Source organism: Corapipo altera, unplaced genomic scaffold, assembly GCF_003945725.1.
Source record: "Corapipo altera isolate COAL_440 unplaced genomic scaffold, ASM394572v1 0, whole genome shotgun sequence".
In the NCBI taxonomy this organism is placed as follows: Eukaryota; Metazoa; Chordata; class Aves; order Passeriformes; family Pipridae; genus Corapipo; species Corapipo altera.
The window spans coordinates 56204506-56211156 of NW_020884872.1; the positions used below are offsets into that span (position 1 = coordinate 56204506).

The following is a 6651-nucleotide window of genomic DNA, read 5'->3' on the forward strand; positions in this document are numbered from 1 at the left end:
TCTGACCAGACTTTCATACTAATATAATTTATTTTAAGTAAACTAAAATATAGATACAGGAAGCAAGAGTGGAGATTCTACCATTCAGTGAGCAACTGAGTATTTGAAATATGATGCGATGGAGTCTTGATTGCATCACTCTCTCACATGCTACAGAAGAAGGCTGCTTCTAAAAAAAAAAAAAAAAGAACCCAGAAGAGAAGGGGAAAAAAAGAAATAAAGCCAGAAAAAAGGATGCAACTAGGGCACAGTTTTATTGATAATTTCCTTCAGGTTTTCTATGGCATAGAATACAGTAATTCATGGGCAAATACAGGAAACTCTATATTCCTTTTATTGCTTTCCATGCTTATACCCTCTGTATTGCAGCCTATTTTCTTTCTTCATGCCAATTGTTCCAAATACAGGGTGCAAACTGTGCCTACAGAGTCTGTTTCACCCACAGGTATGTTACAAAAGCATAGTATTTTCACTAAATAATATATAGGAGCAAATGCAAGTCTGCTTAAGAAAGAATGAAAGAAAAGACTCTAAAAGCAGACAAGATGAGCTTTGAGAGAGTCTCTTGCTGGAGTAGAAAGGCCAGATGTTAAATAGTTCAGCAATTGTGTTCAGAGACAAGAACAGCCCCTATCCCAGCTATGTTTTCCGTGGACAGAACAAATGTTTTTGTCTCATGTTTCATGTCTCCAGATTCTCAGGAGCAAATGCAGTGCTTACTAATTCCATTTATAGTGTCAAAGAATTTCAGTCAATTTATTTCTTTGCTGTTTTTTATGCATACGTTTCCCTGTTTCCTAGATAATCATCACAAAGAGCAATAATTAGAATTAGTACTATAGGACACAATCCCTCCTCCTTCCTGTGCCTTAAATATTCCAGTAACTGGGATTTTGTCCTGATCACTATATTCTCTGTCATTTTGTCCAACCTGTGTCACTTCTTTAGAAGGCAGCTCCAGGAAGACAACCCTTAGCAGAGCCAGGATTAACAGGTGTAGACCTAGTCCTTACTGTGAGTGTTCCTCTAACGGCATCTACTTGGAGCAACAAGTAGATCTCAGCCCAGCAAAGGCAGAGCGTGCCTCCCCATCCAGACGTGCTTGCGTCTCTGAGAAAGGTCACCAACCAAGCCACCACTCACCCAGCCCTGCCCATGTTTCCTGCAGGATCTCCTCACTATATCATCTGTGGAAGGACCATCAATGGAGGGGATGTTCAGACTAGCAGCTGGTGAAGAAGCCTGCTGGGACTTGAAGGAGGCCCTGGACGCAGGCGGATGTCTTGACCTGGATAGCCCACCTGTCTCCGGCTGACAGTCATCTTGAAGGGGACTTCTGAGTTTGGCCTGTGAGAGCTCCTTGCAGACCTGCAGGGGATCACTGGATTTGACCTAGCAAGGACCCCAAGATAAAATCACAGAAAAGCCAAATGCAATGGTTCAGGCTTAGAGAAGTTTGGCCTTTTTCTTTTCTGCATCCTGGTCCATTTCTCTTGTTTTGCCCCTCATTTCTGGCATGTCCACAGAAAACTCACCCAGTACTCTCCTGCTAACAGACTGGTTCACTTGGCATGTGCCCAGGAAGCTGCCTGTTCCATCAGGGTCAATGGGTAGCTGTGAGAGCCAGCAGCTGAAGGCAAGCTGCTTCCTCCCGAGACAAATTCCCAGAGGCTTGAAAGATGGCTTAGCATAGTCTGAAGGCTACACAAGACTGCCACAGGCTCTAACGTGCCCCAGAAAAGCTTGCCTGCAATGATGTCTCTTGACAAGATATGACTCGTAGTTGTACCAATACCCAAAAGTTCAGAGCGACAAGATTCACACAACAAAACACACAGCAGACGTTAAGCACCTGTCCTTCTGGTGTTCATCAAACACTCTGAGAGGGATGCTGCTACCTCCAGGGCATTCCTGGTGGGGTTGGAAATAGGACATTGTTCTCACAGCCCCACTCTCCTGTGGTCTTTGTTTTCCCCTTTCTTCTCGGGACAAACATTTGATGAAGGAAAATGCTTTTTTGGTAGCATAACTGGCAGCTGAGATGCTGTCAGCTTTGCACTTATCACAGTTAACTCTTCCCAGTAGGGAATGACTCTAGCTGGAAAGCACAAAAAGTCACCTGCTATGCCCTCACTGATGCCAAGTCACAGTTTTCCACGGAGAAAACTTGGCCCTTGTCTATTCTCAGTCCTCAACTGTTTGGCCTGCTGAGATCCCTGTGTTGAATGATGGCAGCCCATAGGACATAAACATGTGCACAGGTGTGAGGTCCTGCTCAACACAGCTGGGCCTGGATGTTCATTTGCTCTACATGTCAGAGCACCCTGCTGTCAGTGAGACGGACAAACCACAAGAGAAAAAATAGAGCTTGTGGTGCCTACCAGTTGCCCAAAGGTGTTTGGCCAGGAGTGTTTGGCTAAGCTCCAAGGAGAAGAGGTTACTTCTGAGCTCTGCCTTGCAGAACAACCTCACAAGTTGCCCCTCAGTTCATAGGTTTAAATTTGAAAACTACAGGATGTGAAATCTCACTGAAAGACCTTCCCTACATGTGGCTATGGCCTCCAGCAGGTCCTCTCTGTAGACTCATGTATTCAAGTGCCGCCCAAATTGTTTTTTCCACATAAATTGGCAATGCTCTGTATTCTTCTATCTTCTATCTTATGTCTTATGTCTTAAATTCACAGATTGCTTCACAGATTTCTTCCTCCTTGACCTCTAACATCTTAGCTTTATCTCCTCAGGGCAATTCAAAACTAAGCTTCTTTGGCATCCTTACCTATCCTGACACCATCACTCTCTTTCCTGAAACAATTCATTAGCTCTTCTTCTTACAGTTGGTCTCTATCCCAGCTAGGGTCATTTACACATCTATGATACACACTGCATACATGTCATTTTCACATTAGAAACTAGTTAAAATACAGCTCTGACTATCTGGAAAGGCCTTAATCTCAATTCTTCGTTATTCTTAATGTTTGTAGTGGGAAAAAAAAAAGAGCAAAAAACGGGTACACTTACAGAAATATCCATGTTAGGAGTGCCAAAAAGAGGCTCTTATTCCATCCTCTCTCAGATCCTACTATTTGCTTCTCCATTTGTGAAAGCCATGAAGCAAAGACTGGTTTTTTTTGCTTTTTAGTATTCCTTAGGCTGCTAGCAAGAGGGTAAAGCCTTCAAGCCTGCGCAATGGATTTTTTAGGTGAGACACAGTGTGCGCGGAACTGAACCCACCCTTTAATCCTAAGGTTCATCTGCCGGGGCCGAGCGAGCTTGGACGGTGGCAGTGAGGTCCTCAGGATGTAGGTTTGATTAGAGTGACCTTCTCTTAGATGGATGGCCTTACAGGGCTAAGCGAGCTCCATCTGCCCGGGTTTGGGATTGGAGTTGTCCTTCTCCTAGGATGACTGCCAGGAGGCTAACGAGCTCATCCTGCCCAAGAATGTATTAAATCTGGTCCTATGGTTTTGATCTGTCTGGTATGGGCGACCCTACTGGAGGCATGTACCATATAGCTTGCAACCACACAGGGGTACAGAGACTATGTTCCTATTAGAACGCTTTGGGCAAGTCTTTCATTTCCTGCTTTATTATCACCTACCTATAAACAAACTGAAGGAGATACCCAGGGACAACCCTTTGTCCTGTCCACCGTTTCAGGATGTAACAGAGCAAAGCAAGTATATGCTAGCAAGAGGAAGCCCTACAGAAACCATCTAATGATGCTTAACCATACTGACTACCTGCACTAAATATAATACAGGTAATACCTTATCTGTTACTTCTATGGGACATAAAAAAGTTATACCTTGTAGGTATGCTGATGAAGTTCATCTCTCTAGATTAGTCTGGAGGAAATTTTACAATACACAAATCCAGTTCCCCTTAAGGCAGCCTTCCCTCATTCCAGTTCCACAGGAGAAACAGTAATTAGAATGAAAATGTAAGCATGGACCTGAAAATGTGCTTTGCACAACTTGCCAGGCTCCAAAGCAACAGTGGAGTCTCACCCTCAGTGCTCCTCAGATTCAAGGGATACAAGGTTTTATTTTATCATTTGTTTATAGTTTTTGTCTTAGCTTGCATGTTTAGGATATCTTATACGAATAAAGGAAATTGACTGAAAAGATACTGGAAATTATCAACAAGAATAAAAGCTACAAACTGATCTTTACTACGTTTCTGTCTGGTAAAACAGATGAAAGCAAGAAAACCTCACAAAATTTCAGAAATTGCATTTTATCTGTTTGGCCACAGTGTGTCAATGTTTTCCCACACATTTCTCAATGGAGGGACCATCTGCAGTGGAATCAGCTCCTGCCAAACAGATGTCAGAGTGCCAGCTTTGATTTAGGGCAGGACTTAGAGCCCTTGGGCCTTTAACACCCTTCTGCAGCTGGATCACTTTGAATGAGATTTTGCTGAACAACAGCTATATATATATTTTGTGTATCCATAGGAAGATGATGATAAGGACAGCAGAACAGAGATGGAATAAGATGCCAGTTCCATGCAGGTCACATTTAGCTCCAGATTGTTTTCACAACAGATTCAGCTGGCATCATATCCCAGGATTCTGCAGTTGGAGTGAACCAGTTCACAGACTGATGGAAAAAAACAATGCTTAGTGAAGAAAGAAACACTTCAAAGAATTTTCTTCCTTTAATATCCTTTAACAGGTCACTGATGGTTGCCACCATGATTCTTCACTGTTTGTGGTCACTTACAGAGCTGCAGGTGCAAAACAGACCTTTTAATCTACAACTGACAACATTATAAATTCCCCTAAACTTGGATTTATCTATGACTTATGCACACCTTTGTGATCTTTGGTTTTGGCAATGCATCCTTAGGAATGAAACTGCAGATTCAGGTTGCATTAGGGTTTGGAGTGTAACTCCATGCCATGCTATTGTCCATTGCGAATCTCGAGTGTTCTCAGTCTGGTCACTAGAGAAAAGTCACTTGCTACAGTTATCAAAAGAGATGTAAGCTGAGATTGTCAGTGTAAGAGAGAGGGTTCAGCATCTGAGCTAACCCACCAAAGTCAGCAACACACGTTGTCTGTACACTGTCTTAGGCAACAATTCCTTTTGTTCTAAAAAACTTGTCTCTGAATAGCATTGCTTTGCCTGGTTGGCCTATTTAATTTAATGCTTTCATAACATTTCCAGTCGGTCATAACTTTCCCAAGATGGATATCAGGTTTCATAACCCTTTTCCTCCTAGAAAAAAAAAAGTTAGAGGAAGGTTACTTTTTGTTATTGCTGGCTTTTACAAAAAGCCACACTGAAAGAAAAAGAACTGAAACCAGTTATTTGTGAGATTATAAAATTACTTTTGTTCCACACAGAGTACTTTTTTAGCTGTTTCAACTGCTTGTAAAGCTCAGACACAGTATAAACTGCCTGCAACCACTGTTTAGGGACTTATTGCACTCTAAAATTAGGGTGACAACTAATTAGTGATAACTAATAAAAGAAACACAAAGTTACATGAAAAAAAAAAAAAGACTGACTGGGGGTTTGTGTTCTGGTACTTGTTAAAACAACTGGGTTTCTGCATATGGTAACTAAGCAGGGCTGTCCTACAAAAGTAGGTAAGATCACAGCTCTGTTTATGCAGATCCACATTTGCACCATTTCCTAGCAATGCAGGAAAGGCTGTAGTTCTTGACAGACAATGACAATTCCTTTGCAAAGCCACAAACACAAGCAGAAAACAACTGTTGTGTATGTTCCCTTTCTGGCTCTCTGGGGCTTCCCATGGAGGCTCTGATGACACTTGTCCATGTATCTTATTTCTGCCTTCCCTTTGTGTTGCTCCAGAATTTGCCCAACGTATTCAGCAGTACCTCCCCGGTGCCAGCAGCACAGTAAGCAGCAACTTGGCAGGAAAAATCTCTTTTTACCCCAGACCTACCACTGTGCTTTCCTAGCCTTGTATTTCAGGGCAGAATTTCTTCAGCATCACTGATTCCCTCTCAGAGCAACCCATCCACACTTGATTCCTGGGTTACCGAAATTGATTTTTCTGTTCCCTTTTTTTTTTTTTATTACAACTTTTTTTAACAGTTTTCTCCTAAATATATGACCCCCAAAAAGTGATTGACATGTCCAGGGGGCTCGACACTAGTGCTTTATGTTTCAGATCAATCAGCTCCCCACTCGCTGCAGCCTCCAGCTGCCTTCTGACCCTGCGCACTGTTGGGAAAAAGAAGTAAATTTTGAGAAAAGCGGAAGCCATTTCCTGATAACAACTTTGTGTTAACAAAAGATGTCTCTTGGGAAGGCTGGTATCCGGTCTTCCCTTTCCTGGATCGTCCCACATAGCTCTGTCTCCTTGATCTGCAGGTGTTGAAACAGAACAGTAACGTGACAGGCTCATGCCAGTGTAAGATATAGGAGGTGTTTATATAGTGCTATATTAACACATCTGAATGAGGTGAAGTCGCTGTGTGACTGTGTTAGAAGACCCTTAGGCCTGTCTCTAGGATCCAGCTGGTCTCAGGCGTTACAAGCACCAGCCTTAGGCATAACCAGCACAGATCCCGCCAAAGTTCCGTCGGGTTCTGTCAGCCTGTGGCCAGGGCAGGAAGCCTGGGATGGATGCAGCCCCACCTCGCTTTTCCCTTGGCTTCGCGCTAGCGAGGAT

General features: G+C 43.0%; 1 long non-coding RNA gene across 1 annotated transcript; it reads right to left on the reverse strand.

The window, feature by feature from the left end:
* LOC113949703 lies at positions 1-2541 on the reverse strand. The gene is made up of 3 exons (XR_003528529.1): positions 2382-2541; positions 1302-1392; positions 1-169 (listed from the first exon to the last, which is right to left on the reverse strand). It is a non-coding gene; the product is annotated as an uncharacterized LOC113949703 (long non-coding RNA).
* Positions 2542-6651: the final 4110 nt, after the last annotated feature.